General features: G+C 49.1%; 1 protein-coding gene across 1 annotated transcript in view; it reads left to right on the forward strand.

Moving 5' to 3' along the window:
* The first annotated feature begins 4772 nt into the window (after positions 1-4772).
* The window catches only part of Dg (Dystroglycan), a 124370-nt gene continuing 105600 nt past the window's right edge, over positions 4773-23542 (forward strand). Inside the window, exon 1 of the mRNA XM_071667622.1 lies at positions 4773-5068. The gene's annotated coding sequence lies outside the window, so the exon portion shown is untranslated. The remainder of the gene's footprint in view (positions 5069-23542) is intronic.

Here is a 23542-nt window from a genome sequence, read left to right on the forward strand (position 1 = left end):
CACTCTGAGGTCTGAACCACCGGTGTGATGAGGTTGTTAGACAGCACATCCAGCAATTGTGTGTAACTACCGTCTTCAGTTTGTGGTCGTTTGGGCTGTAGGGAGGAGGGTAGTCGGTGTGCCTTGTTCAAGACGCGCAGAGGGTCGTCCTATCGTGCACGGGGGTCGTTCCGTCGTACCCGAGGGTCGTTCCGTCGTGCACACAAGGGTCGTTCTGTCGTGCTCAAGCGTTTAATCAAGTTCCATTCCCAAGATCAGAATAAGATTGCCACGTACACAATGGTGTTGACACGTAAATACAGTAAGAACATAACTTTTCAAGACGTGGAGGTTGAAGTGGCTGTTAAGTAAGAACCTCTACTTTTATAAGTAGCCGGCTATTAGGTGGTGCAAGATAAAGTCAAGTGGTGTACAAGGAGCCTGGTGCTACTTGCGAGATAAAGCAGGCCAGAGTAGGGAAGAAAATGGGGTCAGGACAGGACCGAGGCTTGCAAGGTATAAGGGTTGGACGGGAGACAGGGATAAAGAAAATGGGGTGTGGGTGAGAGGAGAAGAGGGTGGACAATGTGGAGATAATGAAAATGGGGTGAGGGAAGGAGGGGATAAGAAGGGGTTAGTAAAGGAGTGTACAGGAAGTACAAAATGGGACGTCGATGGGTTAGGAATGGTGTGTTGGGTGGTGGAGGCCAGTGACCCGGAAGTCGACGCCAGGTAGGTAGACGCGCTTGGGGTGAGGGAGAGAGAGGGGACCAGGTCACCATATCCCTGACCCTTGACCTCTGTCCTCTGGCTTAATGAGGAAGGTGTGTGTGTGTGTGTGTGTGTGTGTGTGCGGTGGGGCGAGACTCATTAGGTATTTATATATTTGTTTGTTTCCAGGATCTCCCACCGGGAGGAAAGAGGCAGTCCCTTACGGCGTTTTCTTTCGTGACCGAGCGGCTGTCCCTTTCGCGTCCGACTGTGTGACTGGCCATCCGTTTCCTAACACTGTCTTGTCCGCGGCCTAACTTGCCGTACGGTCGATGGATGAACGTCAAACTTGGCACATAGGGGCCCTGTGGTCAACTGAGCCACGGGAAGGAGTTGCATGAGAAAAGATCAAAGGTGAAAGACACGAAGGGTTTATGTATGATGGAGGTACACTGTGTTTCCCACAAGCCTCTGGTGTGTGTCTTTGTCCGTGTCTCTCTGTGTGTGTATGCATGTATGCACTCATGTCTTCTCTTGTGTGCGTGTTTGGGCTTACGTGTCAACACACACACACACGTCCATGATCGTACGGAGGCCAGTGTAAGTCTGTATAAATGGCGGCGACATTGAGTAATGTGTGCGAAATGGGCCGAGAGACCCAACCCTTCCCTCCCTCCCGTGGGTTGGTGGGTGGGTGATGGGAGGGTTGAGATGGGATGGGATGGGGGGGAGGAAGGGGCAGCGGGAGGTCCAAGCCTGGAGGGGGCGGGCAGGGGGTATAACCTCCCCCTACCCCCTTCCTCCCCACCATGACTCACACGTATTCAAGACACGAGCCTCCACTGCCTCACACCCGCCCATCCCATCCCCCTATCCACCCAGTCCTGGATAGCAGCAGGGGGCTCCTTGTCGTCCCTAGCACCCAGACCCCTACTATCCACAGCCAAGGCTGTAGATACTGACTGTAGGTCATACCCTAGCCATGGATAGAAGGTATTGTACCCTGTGGATAGTGAGGATAGGTGAGAGCCTAGCCATTATTAGAAGGGCCCATCCCTCACCCGTGGATAGTGAAGGCAGGTCAGATCCAGTATTAGGTACACGAGTTTGTCCTCCTGCCGTGGATAGGGGATAGGTAAGACTCTCGCCCTGGATAGGAGAGTTCGTCCCTAGGTGGCCTAGGGTAGTGGTTCATGAGGATAGGTGAAGGTTGACCCCTGGCTGTGTGGGACGGGGGATGGTGAGTTGAGTTCACCAGTGATTTTGTACAAGTGTAGGTCATTCGAGGTCACTTGACGAGTTGTCTTAGGTCACACTGAGTCATTGTGACACACACACACACACACACACACACACACACACACACACACACACACAATACCTACATACATGTGCGCGCGTGTGTGTGTGTGTGTGTGTGTGTGTGTGTGTGTGTGACCTGAACAAAACTTTCTCCCCAAACTCTGAGTGTTGACGTCATGTACCCTCCCCCCCCCCCTTGCACAAGACACAGCCTCCTCCCCCCGCCACCTCCGCCATGGGCAGGCTCCCCCCCCCCTCACTCCTCCTGCAGCAGGACGCATCTGTTCTGTGCACCAGCGTGAGTCACGGGACGTTCTCCGGGAATTATATTTGGTCTGGATCACGTTCCTCAGATGACGGGGTTCTCTCGTTCACTGTGTTCCACGCCCGAGTGTTCTTAAATGTTCTATCTGTTCTTCATCATCACACTCCCCGAACCTCCACAATGAATGACCATCGTGTAAGGTTCATGCTGGCGTCCTCCATTTATCCTCCCACAGCCACAGTTCCTCGTCTGCCATCCTGCAGCCGCTATCCTGGATCTATACTGGGGCCACCTCACCCTCCTCTATCTTCTATCCTAGGTTTGCTATGCTGGACCTGCCATCATCTATCCTAGGTTAGCTGTGCTAGACCTGCCATCATCTATCCTCTATCTGCTGTAGGAGACCAGCAATCCTACATCATCTATCTGTCCCAGGTCTCCAGATCGGCGCTACCCGTCTGTCCCAACCTATTACGATCCTACATCCAGATCTATCGTACCTCTCTCTCTCTCTCTCTCTCTCTCTCTCGACCCCCGCCCCTCCCCACCTCCCCTTCCATGCTTTAGAATTAGACATCTAGATCTAAAATGATCGATCCATCTGTTGCTATCGCGAGATGTTATCGCTGGTGAAGGATGGAGGGGGGGTATTCTCCCGACAGTCCTACCCCCCACCCCCCCTCCTTCCCCACACACACTCTTCCCCCCTCCTTCCCCACACACACACTCTTCCCCCCCCTCCTATAACTGTGTGGAGTTACCCCCCACCCATTCCCCACCACACACACACACACACACACACACACACACACACACACAACAGGCCGTAATAGGCTAATTCCCACTGAATTATGGGACGCATGCGCATGCAAGCCACCCCCTTCGTCTCCACAAGGGACGTTCACTGCTTTCAAGCAGTAAACCAAAAGTTAACTTTAGTCAACTCTGTTTGATGACCGAGCCTGCCTGCCAGAGATGACCGTGAGTTTACATAATGTATGTACATCAGTTGTTTATATATTCATAAGAAATGACTATACATACCGACGTATGATGATGCCAGCTTACTGAACGATGTAAGGTTAGGTTGAACTGCCTCGATCATCGCCACTGCTAGAGAGGTTAGAAGTAATTAGGTCAGGCAGCAGTTAGTAGAATAATTAGGAATCTTTATGGGTCACATCAGTTTAGTCTACACCAGAATAAAAAGAACAAATGTATATAAGACGTATTTTCAAGTTGGAGAAAATTTTTGATTTTTCGAGAATCAGAATATGATTTTTTTTTGTAGACTTTATTTGTCAGATAAGACAATAGTACATTGTATTGCGATTACTTAACTCTTGATACAGTTTTTAGAAGTGAAGGAATTCACTGCATGATTGATAGCGTATGACGTAGTCGTAATCGAGGTAGTTAGGAAACAGTGGTTATGACACAGATGTAATGACTTAGCGGAGGTTAGGTTAGTGTGGTGTTGTATAACTGGTTGATCCTGTGAACACGACGGTACGACCTTAGTTATGCACGACCACTGACCCCCAACGATACAACCATTGGAGGGTCAGGCCGTCGTACTCAAGGGTCGTACCGTCGTGCTTAAAGGGCGTACCTTTGTTTTCAGGGGTCGTGCTGATGTGACAAGGGTTGCACCGTCGTGCTCAAGGGTCATACCGTCGTGCTCAAGGATCGTACCGTCGGTGATCAAGGGTCATACATGACCGTCGTGATCAAGGGTCATACCGTCGTGCTCAAGGGTCATACCGTCGGTGATCAAGGGTCATACCGTCGTGATCAAGGGTCGTACCGTCGTGCTCAAGGGTCGCGTCGTGTTGCTGAAGGCTCAGTTTGTCGTTGTTCTGAGCCGTCATATTCCTGCACATTGAGTATTCACCAGCGTCACTGTAGACCTTACGCCAATACCAAGGTCTTCGCTAGCCTCACTCAGGATAGCACTCATCATCTCCTCCTTACGCCTTACCAGCCACCCATAACCAACACACATAGCAAGATCAACGATCGTTCGGAAGGTTCTGGAGAATAATATATTACGTTTTTTTCTCTCTCTCTCGCGAGCTACGTCTGTAGTGGGGGTTACAGATATAAATATCACCTTTTCTCTCTCACTTGCACCACTGGTAGGTAACCTTCGAGAGGGAGTACATTCATTGAGAGTGGGGTGGGGGCGTCGTCGTGGTGTCGTTAATATTCACCAGTTTTGCCAGAGAGGTGGAATATGTTAACGAATATTCTCGGAGGGCTGACCATCTCTCTGACAAGTTGCGGTCCGATATATATATATATTTATATATATATATATTCCCAGTGTCATGCATGATGCTGGGAGGCGTCCTGCATGACGGTGGACTTACGTAAGGTTAATGGCATTATCTACGATGGCGCCATTACGCTCAGTAGACCAATAGAATAAAATCTGTGTCCACAAAGACGCCCTGATCTATGGGCATTAGTTATCTGGCCATGTTGGGCCCGGGCTGGTGTGGCAACTCACACACTCCTGGGTGTGGTGACCTGCATTTGAATACAGGCAGAGCTGCATCCCCGTACAGCAGCGATGTCGTATAGTCAGGTTATTCCTTCTTTCGAAGCACCGTGTGTGTATAGGAGGCGGGAGGAGGTCACTGTGGTATTCGAATCTTTGGTCGCAAAATGAATGACGAATTGGCAACCGCGATGGTTGGTGGAGTGGGAGGAGGAGAGGAGGAACAGACACTCGGAGGCTCAGTCACCCTCTAGACAGTGGCACGCGTAGTTGATGTTCATGTTCGTGGGATTATTTGTGTGATTGTGGTGAGTCTATATACATTCTCGTATCATGTTTATATATGGCAGTGTGTACTGTGCCGGTTGTGTCAGCCAGGGTCCCCGGTGGATGCGGGACGAGGTCGTTATCGAGGTATTTGAACGGTGGAGTGTGGGGTTGAGCCATCACCCGGTGGAGACCATGTTGTCTTCTCCGTCCACTCGAAATATTTATTTCTGAAATTCCCGGCCTACACCCGGCCTGCGGGTGTTGTGGCTGGGTGTACCTCTCCCCTACACCTAGCCAGTGATGGTTCAGGCCTGTCTGTGGTCCAGATGAGCGTTCCATTCCCAGCCTGGAGTAACCGTACACACACACACACAAAAAAAAATAATATGGCAGAAAAAGAGGCGAATGAATGAATCTTTCGTCAGTTGTGCCAATTGATGCTAATTACGGCCCAGCAGCTGATTGGTCAGTGGTATAAATAGCAGAAATATCACAAGCCAATGAGGGGGGAGGGGAAGACTGGCTAATAACTGACACTGCTGTCCCGCCTCGCTAACAAAGGACATTAATACAGGAATTAAGTTGATTAAGGATTTTCTTGTGCGAGAGAATTTGGAAGAGCGTGTCCTGTACGGAGGTTGGTGGTGGGCGGATGCACTGGCCTGGGTGTAGTGGGTGTAACAGGGGTGTTCGTGTGTGTGTGTACGTGTATGTGCTCATGTATTGGGGCCGGGTCGTGTGAAGGGATGGTATCCGGGGTATTGGTGGGTGTAATGTCTGGGGTGAATGTCTGGTGTGTTTGTAGGCGTATGAGAGGGTGTTGTTGGATGTCTGGGGTGTTTGTCTGGGTGTATCTGAGGGCGTTGGTGGATGTCTGGGGTGTTTGTCAGGGTTTCTGCGTATATCTGAGGGCGTTGGTGGATGTCTGGGGTGTATCTGAGGTTGTCGGTGGATGTCTGGGGTGTTTGTTAGGGTGTCTGTGTGTATCTGAGAGCGTTGGTGGGTGTCTGGGGTGTTTGTGGGGGTGTCTGGGTGTATCTGAGGGGGTTATATGCCTGGAGGTTTTGTCTGGGTGTATTTGAGGGCGTTGGTGGGTGTCAGGGGTGTTTGATGTGGCATGTGAGTGTGTTTGTAGGCGTCTGCGATGTGTCTTGGGTGTATGTTGGGGCGTTGGTGGATGACTGAGGTGTTTGTTGATGTATTTCAGGTTGTTGGAGTGTATATGAGGGTGTCGGCGGATGTCTAGGGTGTATATGAGGGTGTTGTTGCGTATCTGTGGGTGTATCTGATGCTGGTAAATTACTGCATTTGTTAATAATGACCTTGGGTCAGGCGATGTAAACTCCCCAAGGTCCGTCTGGGGGTGTCTGGTATACACGAGGTGTGGTCGTGGAAAAATATATGGTAGAAAATAGTGTTCTTGTGGAAGGCAAAGGTTTTTGGGTGTATCAGTGATTTTAGGTGTTCCAGGTGTGTGTGTGTGAGAGAGGTGAGGACACTCGTCACATGTGTTGCTGGGTGTAACACATGACGCCACTGGTGTGGGTGTATCTGGAGGTGATGGTATTTATGGTAGGTGTTGGGGAAGGGAGGTGTTTATTGCAGATGTTGATGGTGAGTTCGTCTTGAATATTGGGCAGTGTGCCAGTGGTGTAGGTCAGGTGCAGGTTTGGTGCGTCACGGAGGGTGGTAAGTGTGTGTACCTGCAGTGCTCGTGAATGCATCATGGTAGATTGTATGTTGTATTATCTGTGGCGCCTGTCATTGCTGCTTGCATCCCAGGAAATGGCGGCTCTTAAGTGTATCCCGGGTGCGCATCGGCTGTGGAAATGTGAAGTGTATCTGTGGTGTGTGTGTGTGTGTGTGTGTGTGTGTGTGTGTGTGTGCGCATATAGTGAGAGATGGTAAGTGCGTCTCAGGTGTTGGCGAGGTCCAGAACACAGCAGGTATAGAGAGCCCAGACGTCCGTGAGAGCGGAATAAATCAATGTAAACCATGGCTAGTGTTTACCCCCCACACCACCGCCAATATATATATACACATACATAATATTTATGACGCCCTTATTTATTCGCGTGGAAAGTCGTCAAGAAATAGCCCTTCATTGATACCTAGGTTTGTGGTAGTATTTGATGGTTAGTATAAACTGTACGGTGGTGGGCAGTTAGTACTCGTATATTAATGATGTATGAGAATGTGTTCCCGGGGGTCGTGGAGTGTGTGTGCGAGCCAGACCTTGGCGTGCTGCAACACATAGTATTGAACCCATGACTATGTGACTGGCGGCCGTAAATTCCACCTGATGAGTGGACTCATTCGCGAACTTGGAAGGGGCGGTGGACTGGAAATGCCTCCACAGCTGTATTAGGGTAAGGTGGGCGATACAGTTGTAGCTATTGTTTTTTTTGTTTTTTCTTTTGTTCCAAGTGTTTTGAATTCGTATCGAGTGCGATTGGGACGGACGACCCTTGGGCATTATCATAATAGCCTAATGTCTGACCTGACCCATAAAGGTCATGTGAGAGGTCACGTCCTCGTATCGCAGGGGTCTGATCGTCGCCCTCAAGGGTTATGAATCCTTCTTTGATGGTCATCTTTATCCGTCTGGTTGGAAAGCTTGGGGTCTGACCCTCCCAGGTTGGGAGGTGAGTGTGGTAATGCGACTGAGGGTTGAACCTGTCTCCTCGTTTGGTTCCGTGGTTATCAGCAGATCATGCGTCGGTCCAACCATGACCTCACATTTGGCTTTGGCTTTTATGATTAATCTGTTGCTATGGAAAATCCTCACGACGTAGGCTTGTAACGACGTAGGCTTGTAGAGGCTTATTAAACACTTGGAATGACATCATGACCTGAAGATTTGACCCCGTCCCCAGTCGTTTTTCAATGCTAGGTTTGGCTGGATTGGGGTCAAGCAAGGCTAAGCTTGGTTAGGTTAGGTTTGTACTTTGACCTTTTGACCTCATTTACTAAATGTAGATGACCCTAGGTATGTGATTACCTTATTTCTAAGGTAATTGCAGTTGCGAAGCAATCAGGTAAGCCATTTGAACTGTACAGATTTAATTTATATGGCGACAAGTTTCATATTGGAGGAGATACTCATGTAAAACTTTCACAGATTGCCTGAGACAGATGCCATCTCGTATCTACACGGGATTGTAAAAGTTCAGGAAGTACATTTATGTTGGTCGACCTTTTCCTTTCATTGAGCCACAAGTCGCCTCACCACAGACGACGGAGTGGAGTTTTCGGCCAGCCATGAAAAGCAGGTGTGTGTGAGCGTGTGTTACTAATGGTGACACCACGACGAAGTTCTTGTACTCCTCCAGTACTGTTATCTGTGAACTACCATGTGAGGAGGGCGTTATAGAGAGTCATCTGCAGGGAGGATGACCAGGCCTCGCTTGACGCTGTCACTGGACACGGGAGAGAATATAGTTGAGAACAATCTGGAAGCACCGAGGTTGTACTCTTGACTCACACACGAATGACATCATTTTACGTGGGAGACACCGTGAAGTTACTGTACCCTATATACGTGGGGGACTCCGTAGGTTGCTGTACCCTATATACGTGGGAGACACTGTGAGGTTACTGTACCCTATATACGTGGGGGACACCGTGAGGTTACTGTACCTTATATACGTGGGAGACACCATGAGGTTACTGTACCCTATATACGTGGGGGACACCGTGAGGTTACTGTACCCTATATACGTGGGGGACTCCGTAGGTTGCTGTACCCTATATACGTGGGGGACACCGTGAGGTTACTGTACCTTATATACGTGGGAGACACCATGAGGTTACTGTACCCTATATACGTGGGGGACTCCGTAGGTTGCTGTACCCTATATACGTGGGGGACACCGTGAGGTTACTGTACCCTGTTTACGTGGGGGACACCGTGAGGGTACTGTACCCTATATACATGGGGGACACCGTGAGGTTACTGTACCCTATATACGTGGGGGACACCGCGAGGGTACTGTACCCTATATACGTGGGGGACACCGTGAGGTTACTGTAGCCTATATACGTGGGGGACACCGTGAGGTTACTGTACCTTATATACGTGGGGGACACCGTGAGGTTACTGTACTCTATATACGCCGTAAAATCACTCCACGCTGGCATGACAGCCAGGAAAAGACCGTAGACTGACACAGAGTGAAATGTTGCTTAGTAAGAAAAAAAGAAAAGTCCGGTGAGACCGTGTGTGGATATTACAAAACTAATAACAGGGAAGTGTACCTGGTGAGGCAGATTGTGTACGAGGGGTCGCTGTCTCAAACAGCCTTATTGATCTGGTGTGCAGCAGCAGCGATGATTGGGGTCAGGCCGAGCTGTGGGGTTAGAGAAGAGCCCCCGGAAGACTGGGATGGTGGTGGGTGGCGGTGGTTGACAAGCCGTCACAATGAAAGCCAGTGTCGGGCCATTCTTAGCTCGGAGGGTGTCGGCGGCATGCAGTAAGGTGTATATAAGGATTTAACCTTTAACGACCGTGTAGCCCCTGTCTTGCCCCGATATCTCTGCCAGTCTCTCCCGTGCACAAATGGTCGTAAGCGTTGATCATATGTATACATCCTCGAGAGGGAACAAAGGCACACCACGGGGGAGGCTATTTTAAGCAGTGACGCGGTCGTTTCATGGCGCTTGTAACTAAGGCGTGCACAGTGTAACAAGGGCCGTCGTCCACCACGACCTTGATGGTCGTTAACGGCCTCGTTGGCCGCGGTGGGCTTGGCGGGTCGTATTGCGGGGTTAACGACGCCGCGAGCTGGGCAGTACGGTCGTTAGGAAACCTTGCGAATGACTAGCCTTGGCCTTTGGCCTCTGGAAGGTGAGGTTACATGCCCGGGCCATCATACCCAAAGGGTCGTTACCTTCAGGATTCAAGGGTCGTCCTCGTGGCCAAGGGTCGAGGGAGGAGGAGGAGGAGGAGGTTGGGTTACTTCACCCTTCATGTTGGGTGTGTGTACCGCGCGGCCTGAGCTTACCAGCTGTGTTAACCGTCTGCCTTCACTTACCGTCGTGTGACGCGAGGCCCCGCTGGCTGGTCCCGTTGCTTTGCACAGTTGGTTCATTAACCTGTTAAGAGAGTCAGGCAGGCGTGTGCATAATTCGCCTGGGTAACTTACTGCCTGTTGTTTAACCCGTGTCAGCAGAAATTGTGGCGAGTCTGCGCTCCTGTTATCTCCTGTTTACCCGTTTGCCTGGTGGATGTTGGGGGGGATAAGAGGTGGGGACTCACCCATGGGCAATATACCCCCCCATTCTTCCCCCCAGCGTGACCGTGGGCCATCAGTGTGGTGCTTTCCATGTCCGTGGCTGGTACGTTCCTCTGTCCGTAGCTCGCCTGTGGTACGAAGGCATTAAACTTGATATACTAAGAGTCGCACTCAGTCATATTTTTTTTCCCTCCCTTTTTTTTTAAGTTTAAAAAGTCAGAGGTGGTGGTAGTGAAGGCGACAGAACGGCGTGAGAACACATCGTGGTGGATTCTGTTGTGTTGGTTCACGATGCAGATAACACACTTGACGGTCTTACTCGCTTGTCTGTATGTTGCCTCGTTACATCGTCAACTGGTGATGTGTATGTTGCCTCGTTACATCGTCAACTGGATGTGTATGTTGCCTCGTTACATCGTCACCTGATGTGTTTGTTGCCTCGTTACATCGTCAACTGGTGATGTGTATGTTGCCTCGTTACATCGTCAACTGGTGATGTGTATGTTGCCTCGTTACATCGTCAACTGGTGTGTTGTATTCTCTGAAGACTTCAGTCAACTTCGCCGTGACTCGTACATATACATTTGTTCATGGTAAGATGAATGGTCTTCATGGTGACATTTTACTGTCAGCCTTGGCTACGGTGACCTGATCTCTGACCTGACCTGCTGAGTATATAGGGCAAAGGTCACGTCAGCTTATCTAACGGTCGCACCACGGACTTTTTTCAGTTGGTTGCTGATGATAATGACTGTGATGATCATAGTAATGAAACCTGTCGTCAGTTTTTGATGGGTGAGATGGACAGTGAGTTTACGTTTACTGTCGTATGTAATAGAATGATTTACAGGTGGGATTGGCCGGCCAAGTGTGAGAGATGGCTTTACAGATTGATTTTGGGTTTCGTGTAGCGCACGAGAGGTGAGGTAGTGTACACAACACACACACACACACACACACACACACACCACCTGGCTGGTTTGTTCATGAACAGGTCGGTCGGAGGGTGGGAGCATGTCGACTCCTTCGCCTCCTCTTAACTGTTCATTTGGAAGGCTACAGCGTACGTGCGCTGTGCACTGTCATTGGTGGTGAGGGCAGAGAAAACGGGCCTGGATTCTGGAGGAAATCTCAAACAGTTGAAAGCAATGGTCTCCTTGAAGACCCACGTACGCCAACACCTGCCGACCAGGGGAGCAGGTGTGTGTGTGTGGGTTGATTGTGTTGATCATGACGCGCCTTAGGAACTTGTCTTCGAGGGCTGAAGATGGTCAAGTGTGGTGGAAGGCTAGGAACAAACTCGGTATGTTGTTGGTCTGTTGGGGGTAGAAGACCACCTCCTACATACACCCCCATAGTTAGGAAAGTATTTAAGGTAAGGTTTAGATGGGAAGGAGTGGCTGTTGACAAGCATATTACCTTTTATTGACACCACTTGGACGTTCTCTTTAGGGAACGACCCCAGGGACATGATGGCATGGCATTCGAGGGTCAGGTCAAAGGTTAACAAACTTTCTCAATGGGGTTTTACTTACACAACTATCCGTTTCCTGCCGTCACCTCGCTAGGGAGAAGCCGTGTGCCGACTGATGTATGATATACACATACCCACCCCTGAGGATCTAGGTCAGGTCGTGGGTAGTCATGCTAATGATGACCTGCCTAGTGTAGCCAGGACGACAGAACGACCTTCTCCTTGTAACTTAGTCAGGGCGTACATCAGCGGGTTAGGGGTCGTGCTGCTGTGTGTTGAGGAAAAATTGAACTTATGTGAATACAGATGCTTGACTGATGAAACACTTCAGGTATCATATGTATATGTACACGTGTGTGTGTGTGTGTGTGTGCTTTGATAACTAGGGCTGATGTATAGGGCCCTGTAAGGGGGACGTGTGGATAACTAGGTTACATACCAGGGTAGAATGACGATTAATGAGAGGGGGCGTTGAGGGGAATCTTTATTCCGAGCTGGTGTATGGGAGAGCTAGCCAGCACCCCACACTTGACGGAGCGAGGGAGGATCCACCGCTCTGAGGATGGTCGAGAGAGAGAGAGAGAGAGAGAGAGAGAGAGAGAGAGAGAGAGAGAGAGAGAGAGAGAGAGAGACCCCACACTACTCGTAGCTCGGTAAAGTTGGGAGATACTGCAATACCACCGTGTGATTTGCTGTGTGATGATAATGAGGTGGGTCTGTATTCATGCTCTTTTGCGTATCTTATCTGTCTTCGGCTGGTTGTTTGTGCTGGTGAGGTTTATATCTGGGGTTTGTCGTGGTGGCTGTACGCAACGTGTCTTTGGTCATGGCAATGACGTGTTCTTCTCCCTGTTATAATGTTCGGTTACGCTGAGGAGGCAGTTAAGGGGGTCGTATAATGGTCACAGCCAGTCAGTGATTGGTCGTAGTCCAGTCAGTGATTGGTCGTAGTGAGTCCAGGTGTAGAGGCTAGGCCGCCAGACCCAGTGGGGTTCGAACCGTCATACTCAAGAATTCAGCATATATCACCGATACCTCTGAGTCGCACTTCACTTGTCTCAAGTCTTGTAGAATGACGTGAAGACTGTAGCAAGACCTGTAGACGCGTGCCCTACGTATGTATACAGGGCTTCACATCTCTCATTATACATTGGGATGTATAGAAAATGGCCCTCCAGGCATTCCCATTATAGAGACACTGTCTTAAACCAATCAGCGCGCGGTAGGGGGGGCAGTGAACTACAGGGTGATCCCACGTAACCATGGCGTCTTGAACCCACTTTTACAAGTGTTTCCTGCCTTGCTGTTGTGGTGTGCCTAAGGGGCGTCGCCAACACTGGGACCGAGGAATTCCTGAACTACTGGTGTCGCCTCGCCTTCTAGGGCTGTTGACTTGACCCTACCGACACTGCCCTCCTCTGTAGGCTCGAGGACCCTAGCTAGGAGCTCGACCTTGGTCATGTGTGTACCTAGGGCCATCCTGCGTACGTCGTGGCCAGCCTGACTCTCTCTCTCTTGGTACTTAGGGCCAGCCTACCACGTCATCATCATCCATAGGGCCCAGAGAGCCTAGTTACCTGCCTAGGCTGTGTGAGCCGGGAGACAGGTGTAGGGGAGTGTGTTCTGGTGTCGAATCCCGGGCCTCGCGGTGTATAGGCCTAGGCTGTAGGCCTACTGCCCTCCCTTGCCGGCCCCTTCAACTGTCATGTGTTTATTTTGGGAGTGTCAGGACGGGGGGGGGGGGAGTGTCACAGGCAGTGAACATTCTCTAGTGTTCGCTTCCGCTGTTCACTCGACCCTGGAACACGTGGTTCGGTGGCTTCACATCGACGTGGTTTGTGTCTTGACACGTCGTCCTCCAAACTGCTATCACCACGTGGTTGAGTCATCATCACGTGTTCGTCATCACCACTTGGTTAGGACTCACGAAGACTGTATCGCTACGTGGTTGTCACTGGTCACGTGGACATGGTTGCTTAATGCATAAAACCACGTGGTACATACAACCCCTCCCCCTGTAGGTGACTACGTGGCCTGTGTTAATAGCCACCGTGTTCACAGGGCGTCAGCCCGCCCAGACTTACGTGTCTCTCTCCGACCACGTGTCCTCAAGTTGACGGAGGGAAGAAAAATGGAAGAAAAAAACATCAGCACTGAAAACGGGATTTGGCCATTCGTGTGTGTGTGTGTGTTGTGTGTGTGTGTGTGAGGTGAAGAGGTTGTATGCTGGTGGACTGAAAGCCACCAACCCTCACGAGGGAGAGGGGAGAAAAAAAAAAAAGACAGCTCACCCAGGCCTAAGGCGTGGCACTTGACAGCCACTGAAGTGTGCTGGCTTTAAGCCCGGCCGTCACTAACCTCTCCCGTGACCCAGGCGGGTAGTGCCGCCTCCCTGGTCGCTGAGGGAGTTTTGTAGCTGATTGGATGATGAGGATGTTATGTAGGGAGGTTTGGTGGAGGGTAGTGAGGGAGGACTTGTGGGGGGTAGTGAGGGAGGACTGGTGGAGGGTAGTGAGGGAGGACTGGTGGAGGGTAGTGAGGGAGGACTGGTGGAGGGTGGTGAGGGAGGACTGGTGGAGGGTAGTGAGGGAGGACTGGTGGAGGGTAGTGGGGGAGGGCTGGTGGAGGGTAGTGAGGGAGGGCTGGTGGAGGGTAGTGAGGAAGGACTGGTGGAGGGTAGTCAGGGAGGACTGGTGGAGGGTAGTCAGGGAGGACTGGTGGAGGGTAGTCAGGGAGGACTGGTGGAGGGTAGTCAGGGAGGACTGGTGGAGGGTAGAGGGAGGATTGGTGGAGGGTAGTGAGGGAGGGCTGGTGGAGGGTAGTGAGGGAGGATTGGTGGAGGGTAGTGAGGGAGGACTGGTGGAGGGTAGTGAGGGAGGGCTGGTGGAGGGTAGTGAGGGAGGGCTGGTGGAGTGCAGGAGGGAGTGTAGCCTGTAAGGGTCAAGTTTCCTCACTGCTGAGGCCGGGTGAGTGGATGTGGGGGGAGGCAAGTGATGACCCCGGGCCCGTTATTGAACAGCGGGGGCCCCTGGCCCCTGAAACTTCAGAGTGAACATGGAGTGTGGGGAACCCCCGGGGGCCCCCTGAAACTTCAAAGTGAACATGGAGTGTGGGGAACCCCCGTGGGTCTCAGAAATATCAGAATGAATTATGAACACGTACGTTCAAGGGTTCCCTCCAGCACACATCTCCCATTTTCTTCCATTTGTTACATTAATATTTGCTAAAGTGATGATAGAGACGATGGCTGCACGTTTTCTCTGTCGTTTTGATCACTTGGTAAAAAGTTTGGAAGGTCAGAATTGAAAGTTTCAACAAATTCGTGATAAAAAAAGAAATATATATATATATATATATATATATATATATATATATATATATATATATATATCTTGTCTTTCGAAACAATACTCAAAACTAAAAATACATTATTCACTTGGTAAAAAGTTTTCTCGGAATTTTACGTCAGGAAATCGTAAATTACTTCTTTGTTTTAATATTTTTTTTTAATAAGAATTAATTCTGGCGATCTGGCGCAGCCCGACCGTTATGACGTCATCGTACCCGGTTACTGGGGTCGGCCATGTTGCCGCTGTTCCAATTTAAATATTTATTGCGTGATTTTAAGGACTGGAACTAATTTCCAGGAAGTAGTTAGTGCTGGACAAGTTCCTGCTGTAGTTTGGTGCCTGGGATACACGAGATTGCACTCTCACCCCCCTTACCCCCGTAAAGAGGGGTTCACGCTCAAAGAAAACGGGTTGTTAGAACGGCACTTCCATGCCCAGCTTCACACACCACTAACCAAGCGGAATATATTTTACCTTATATATATATATATATATATATATATATATATATATATATATATATATATATATATATATATATATATATAATATGCACGATTTATTTTAATGGGTTTTTAGAGGAATTTTTCTAAATGATTTGATGAGAAATATGAATTTTTCCTGAGAGAATGAATCAGAGGTTTGACGGTATAAGAGAGTGGTTCCCTCATGTCGTTCGGGAAGCGATAGAGATGCTGTTACACCACGAAATCATTTAGATATCGACCTTATCGTGTAGTGGTGTTAACCTTAATTGGCATGTCACATTCATGTAGCGATAACGGAGCTGGGCTGATTGATTCACTGATTTTCAGGATCGTGGTGAAACACTCGATTGGACGCTTAGGGGTATCGTGGGTTCGAACTCCCTCCCCCTAGTGTGGTGGTTAAGTGTACGGTCGTCTGTTGTAGGAAACTGTTGTGTGGGGAAGCAGGGGGAGTCGGAGGGGTGTGGGGGGGGGGTTACCCAATCTCTGGGGAGACGGAGGAATTTCCGGGGATGTGGGGGTGTGGGGGACATTATTTTCCTCTTCCTCCTCCTCCTCCTCCTCCTCATTATCACCATACGAGGGCAAGATGGTCATTAAGTGAGGGTGACGTCACACTGGCGATAGCCAATTGGCTGTGAGCATTACAGTAGGTTCATGATCCTGGCGTCTGCTGAACATACAAGGAGACAGAGGAAGGAATGGTTGTTGGGGCGTGGCTGAGTGTGACCTCTCATGTCCGGTGTTAATTAGTACTAATTATGTCAAGTTAAACAGTAGAGGATGGTGTGAGGGTTGCTTCCTGTGGTGGGCACTTGTAGCTGGCCAATATTCACGTCTGAAAAAATATATGACTTCAGAAGTATAATACTTCAGTAATTGCCTTCAGTTTTGATGAATGTTCAGATGGCATGGGTATGGCAAGTTCTCCAGTCATGCAATTCGACCATTTGATCGAACTGGTGGTTCAGTAGCGAAGTGTGCTTGTTAGTTAGTGGGCTGGGGATTGTGCGTGTGGCACTGTGGGTGTGGATGTGTGTCCAAATGAGGCCATTGTACGTTTGTTCCTGGCGCTGATCCCACAATAGCAGGAAAGGCAACTAGTTATTTAAGAAAAAAAAACTAAATCCTTTTCTCTTGTTATATTTTCAAAGATTTTTTTTTTTTTTTTTTTTTAGCGTTTTGAGCCATTTATCATCGAGACATATTGAGCAGTAACAGATATTGTTAGAGTCGTTCTGAACCAGTTAACTATGAAGAAATACTGAGCAGCCTCATTGTTACAGAGTGTTACTGTACGTAACAGCCGGACGTTTGGTCACGCACGAGGTAACGTAGGGCAGCGTTACCTTCCTTGGAGTAACGTAGGTTACGTTACGTTACGTTACGTTAGGTTGGCGGTGATTGGCCGGCTCTGGCGCAGTGATTGGTCAGCTGTTGCACCACACCCGTGACTTGACCCAGTTGTGCACCGTGGTGATTGGATAGTTACGAATCGTTGACCATCTGAGTACGAAGAACAAAGGAACCCCCCCACTCCCCCCCCACACCCCCCCCCACACACGAGCCCCACAGTGCCATCCAGCCCTCGTGGTCACGCAGTTGTTATAGAAACGATCGGTGCTCACAACTCCACCAACGACGTCTTGTTGTTGTTGTTGTTGTTGTTGTTGTTGTTGATGATGAAGAGACAGTTGGGCTGTGATCATCTTTCTATGTTGGCAGAGACGTGTGGGAGGTTGGGTGGGTTGAGGGGCTGGGGGGAGAGTCAAGCCTTGATCACAACCATGTTATTGATGGACATGTTAGGCCATGTCTGGGAATCCATCCCACCTCCTGGCTAGCCCGGTTGCTAAGACTTCGGGAAGACGCAGGTGGTGCACAGCTGGCCGGCCTTATTGACACCACCTGCGACGCCAGGTGTCATGTGACACACACGACCCACCGCACGACACTGGTGTGACACGACTCCTGCCACTTGAGTGGTCTGTAAGTGGAGACAGAAGAAGAGTAAAGTGCGCCCCGTCTTGCTATGGTGAACTTCAGGAGTTGGTGTGCAGGAACTGAGGAGTCTTCAGTGTGATAGTCAGTGGAACTGAACACTGGGGAAAGCAGTTGAGAAAGTAGTCCCACTGGATTGGATTAGAAAATGGAGGTGATGAAATATGGGTATAAAGGGATTACTGAGTTGATTGTAAGGCATACAGGGGATGTAGTAGCTGTTGTAGGCGGTGTGTTGAGGGAGGAGTGTTGGAGGGTGTCGCTGAGGGAGGAGTGTTGGTGGGTTTAGTCAACCCGCGGTGATGGAGGGAGGTAGTGTCGACCTGTGGGTCCTCACAGTTCGTCTCCAACACCACACACGACAGCCACTCTTGACCTGTTGTTCAACACATGTTCACATTGCTTGACTTGAACCTGTGTCGACGTGTGGGTATACCCGTGAGGATATATACTCCTTCATGTCTTGTGATTTGAACATCTGTTGAACTAGAGGGAACTAGTCAGTTGTGTGTGTGGGAGTGCGGAATTTAGAGAGAGAGTGTATATAGAGGAAGGTTTGATAAATTGGCTGATTTAAGTGTATTTGACTAGACATAGATTCGTTAAGGCTTATCACACTTCCTCGTGGTGTTATCACAATGGTTGTTGGTTTATTAAGAAACATTGTCATGTTTATCAGTGTTTTTGTTCATTAAAAGAAATTGTCTTGTTATCTGAAGGGATGTTGTTTAAGACATTATTTATCTTGTGGTTTTAATGTGCTTTGTAGGTCGAGATTGGGCTATCGTGCCCAGCCTTGCTGTTATCATGTTTGCATCAACCTGCTGTTATCTTCCTGGGGAGAAACATGGTAACTGTCAGACACAGTTATCTTCCTGGGGAGAAACATGGTAACTGTCAGACACAGTTATCTTCCCGGGGAGAAACATGATAACTGTCAGACACAGCGGCTGTTATCTGCTCCCTGGAATGTTTGATTAACTTTGTTAATTAATCTTGACCTTTCTTGTATGGTCGTCTCACCCCCCCCCCACCCCATGTTTGTTAATGAGTGCCTCATTAACGGTGTTTGACTAATTAGAATTCTTGTAGTTTAGTTACGTAACTGCGCATTATGACTGTGTTCAGCGGGATTTTCTTATCCTACGTATGTGTTGGAGATTCATTGTGGATGATGGACTTGTTTGGGAATGACTACATTCCACTGACGTAGGTCCATTGTGTTAGTGCTGTGCTGGGGCGAACACCAGGCCACCATGCCCAAGGGTCGTACCGTCGTGCCCAAGGGTCGTACCGTCGTGCTCAATGGGTCCTACCGTCGTGCTCAATGGGTCCTACCGTCGTGCTCAAGGGGTCTTACCGTCGTGCTCAATGGGTCCTACCGTCGTGCTCAATGGGTCCTACCGTCGTGCTCAGTGGGTCCTACCGTCGTGCTCAAGGGGTCGTACCTTCGTGCTCAATGGGTCATTCGTAGAATTTTGTATATAGTTGTGTGTAGAAATCTTTACCTTATTACAGTTAATATCGCTTTAGCTTCAAGTTTGACATTATTTATCGAAACAGACGATTAATTTCGGTGATGGCATGTGTGAAGGGTACATATGTAGAGGTGGGTGGAGACTTTAAGTACAGAGCAGCGTACAGTGGGTACAGGACTCTGTCAGACCACAGTTGACCCTAGCTGTTTGCCCGTCACGTGAAGTGAAGAACCACACGTTAGCCACAGTCTCGCGGGTCCGTATGAGATCACGGTGAAGGAAGTCCGACCTTCAGTACGTGAATGGAACTACTTTTCTCTCTCTCAAGATGAAGGCGAGAGTGACAACCTTAACGCAGGAGAAAACCGGGATCCGGGAAGCGGAAAGTGTCAGGTTGTAAACATCATGTTTCTCAGAGATGGTTCGAGGATGAGACGTCTTTGGTGGTGTGCTTTGATCGTATGCCTGGAGGAAATGATTGTATTACTACGAACGATTATATAGGTACTTGGTTGACCCCCGTCTCTCCGTCCTAGTTTGATAATGTTTGAAGACCCTCCAGAGGGGCCGAAGCCAAACCCACCATAATAGAGTACAGTTGTTGACCTTCATATGTATATATAAATAAACAGGTGTGTATCGTCAGAGTAATCTATACACACACGTGACTCGACATATCCCTGTGTTTTGCGTCCCCAGCTGTGTGGGCGGCGGGGAGCGGGGTCGGCAGACGGGACTGGAACAATTGTGGACTGACACCAGTGTGATGGTTCCTGGATGTTGTTATGTGTTACCTGTGGTATATAACATGGGTCGCTCACGGTAGCATCTGGCTTGCCTGGAAGCTGGTGAAAGCTGTGTGCGGGTCCCCCCTGTTGTCCTGACTGCTGACACAAGTCACTGGTTAAGCTGAAAGACTGACTGACTTATAAGCTTAGAGACTGGAATGGCAAGGCTAAGCTTAGACAATGGAATGACTCAAGTAAGGTCAGAAGAGGGGACTGGCTGGGGTAAGCTTGAAGAATGGAGTGGTTAGCAGGTAAGCTTAAAAGAGAAGGGTGCCTTTTAAAGGTAAGCTTAGAAATGGGACGAGTGGTTTAAGCTTACGGGCTTAAGTAACTTGTAGAGTAAGCTTGTGGGATTAGCGGTAAGGGAGACGACTGTGTTTTGGTTAAGCTTTTTAGTGTTCTGCTCTGGAACTGAGGTGGGGGAGGAGGGGTTGTCGTGTGTCAAACTCCCTCGTGTGTCTGCTGGTTGAGAGAGAGAGAGAGAGAGAGAGAGAGAGAGAGAGAGAGAGAGAGAGAGAGAGAGAGAATTGGGTTAACACCTTAATTTCCATTGCCCAATATCGACCAGTGGGGCGTAACCCCGTCACAGGTTGTGGGGCGAGACAGGAGAGCCGCCGCCTCTCCTCCTGTATTATAGATTCAGACTCGTCCAGTTTTCGTAAACACAAACAGCTCACCACACTGCCTGCACTGTATCGTTCTAATCGCCTTGTCAAACTGTATGATTGCTGGGACGACAGGTTACCGTACAACCACGAGTGTTGTGAACAGACCGACATACCAGCAGAGGGGTTGTTAATGGTGGTTATGACGCTGTAGAAAAAAAAAGAAATGTTTTTGAGGGCAGGAAAGTTACATTGGTGGCTTGGCAGCGGCGTCCGGGAAGTTCAAAATCTCCCCTGACAGTCTGTGAGCCGGAGAGATGTGGTGTTGTAGACTCACAACACGAGGTTGTGTGTTGTGGTGTGACCTCACGACAATGGACACGGGGTTGGGTACACGTCACGGGGGTCGCGGAGGAGTGAACAATGCAGGCCGCGTCGTGTAACAAGCTGGTGAACCACGCAGCACTGCAGCCAGGAATTACTGCAGTCTCTCTCCCCCCCCCCCCCCCCCCCCAGGGCCTCTGGTACGGGCTAATAATAATACACAGTTTGCCCGGCCGGCCGGGTTCCCCCCTCCACTGTATCTGCCGATATTTATGGGGTCGACGTGTCGTGGTTTATGGCACGGACCAACTCTGATAGACAAGGGTCCTTTTGCCCACGGACCACGCCCGGCACTAGGGATAGACCCAACCGTTAAGGGATAGATCCATAAGGGATAGACCCACACGGGTCTTAACGGTGGGAAGGATTGGACGTGCTTGCGATGGTCGGGTGAGTGTATACATATGTCTGTCTGTCTGTTTAGAGAGTGATTTGAATCATGTTTATTCATTAGACTTGAAAATTTCATGATTGTCGAGGTTCTTGGCTTCCATATCACCATGGGAGAGGCTATGTTGTCATGTCTAAGATAACAATAGACAGTGATTGTGACCTCTGGGTCGAAGGTTGACGTATCGCTCTCATCAAACCGATAAACCGACCTTTTGCTTCGATTGTACATACCCATGTCAGACGGGGAGATGGTAAGATGGCTTGCAATATGATTATTATACATCCCATCCTCAACCGTTCGTTACGCAGTATTTTTCCTCAAGCCAAATATGAAGGCGGATCCAGTCTTGTTTACGCTTTCCGAATTAATTATTGTAGTAACTTGATAAGCGAGAGTAGACGATATACCAGCTGTGTGAGGGGAGGGGAGGGGGAGGTACAGACGGGCCGTCGCCTCATACCATAACACACATGTTTCCTCTTGCACAATTTACTCCTCATAGATCTAACTTATCGTAATACTGTCCCTTGTATAATTAGATAAACGTTTTATGTGAGTATACGATGCAGATGAGCGGTATACCGCACTGGTATAACGGGTGAGGTTAGATCAGAAAACCTCCCGAGGATCGAAAGTTGAATAAATTACGCGAGCTGGCAACTCGTAACGGTGGTGCATCGGTGCATTCTGGAGGGCGCCGCCGCCGACGCCGCGGTAACTTGACCCTTCGGCGTGGGAAGCCGAGTGACGGTTTTTCCCCCTCCCCCACATCGTTAGCGGACGTCTGAGGGGCGAGGGTAGTACCAGATGATTGTCAGCCTTTTGACCATGGACCGTACGGTCGAAGACCACACTGTGGCCGTTGTAAGTAGTGCAGTGGTGTAAAGGAGGTGGATTTTGGGAGACCCCTAACTCTCTCTCTCTCTCTCTCTCTCTCTCTCTCTCTCTCTCTCTCTCTCTCTCTCTCTCTCTCTCTCTCTCTCTCTCTCTCTACGGAAAAGCGCGCGTGCGTAGCGGAGAGACAGACTGATTACACAGGCACGAACACCCGCCATTGTGACCCTCAGAGGGAAAGAGTTACGTTACCAGATGTAACGCCGTACTTAGCGCGGTGTGTCACAACGGATGTCTCCCCCCACGTGATAAGAAACCGGATATCCCATAACGTTATTCCCTGCAAGAATCACGCACACCAGATAACGAATCCGGTGACATTTGCGAAGTTACGTGGACTTATATTTCGAATGCAGAGAGCGAATGAAGATAAGTCTGGCATTGGGTTAGCGGGCGTTGTATTGATAAACTGGATCGTTAATGTTAATTATGAGTTAATTTGTGGTGAATGTAACCATGATTGATCGAGGCAGGGGGTCTGGGGGGGTTCAGTGGTGTGGATCAAGGGGCTAAAAATAAAGGTACGGGAGATAAATTGGGAGATTAATGGGATGAGATATAATGGTTGCATCTGTCTCTCCCTCTCCACTACCGCCGGGTTATCAGAGCGCATTTGAGTCTGCACTACGTTGGCTGTCAAGATCCCCTCCTTGGCCGGCCCGGGATGCTGTCGCTTCTCTCAAGGCAGACATACTGATACGGGTATTCACTTAACACTGTCTCCATCACACACACTGACGTAATTAATTTTTCCATTTTTAAATTTTAGATTTTTTTAATTTTTTAAATTTTACATTTTTTATTTTTTATTTTAGATTTTTTTTATTTTTTCTTAGATTATAGTTTTTGAATTTTTTATATTTTAGATTTTTTTTATTTTATTTTTTTGAGACGTTGATTCCGTTCCCGTACAAAGTTATTATAACTGGTGTGTGCAAGTGTTCGTTATGTAGCTCCAGGCGTGTTTCTGTGCTCCGTGTAGGCTATTATTGTGTTAAATGGTTAGGTTAGGTTGAATGTAACACGTCAGTTTAAGTTGGGTCAGCCACGGTCGTAAAGCCGATCCATTGTTGTTGTTAAGTAACGTATGGGCGTAAAGGACGTAAACCACATTAATTTTATTTTTATTATTATTATCATTCAGAGGAGCAGCAGCGTTGTGAACATTTTTATAGCATGAATTGTACAGACAGATAAAAGTCGCATAGCCACGCGGAGCCAAACTGACAATATCACATTATTTATCTCCTCTTCTTGGCACTCGTGTGTGTGTGTGTGTGTGTGTGTTGGCACTCGTTGTCCGAGGCCTTGTGCCAGATTGGCAGACGATGATGTCTTTTTTTTTTTTTTTAAAGGCACGCTTCGATCCATCGCGCCAGGGAAGTGTGACACCGCTTTAAATGACCAGCTTGACGCCCCGGG

The sequence above is a fragment of the Panulirus ornatus genome, chromosome 12 (genome assembly GCF_036320965.1).
Source record: "Panulirus ornatus isolate Po-2019 chromosome 12, ASM3632096v1, whole genome shotgun sequence".
NCBI lineage: Eukaryota > Metazoa > Arthropoda > Malacostraca > Decapoda > Palinuridae > Panulirus > Panulirus ornatus.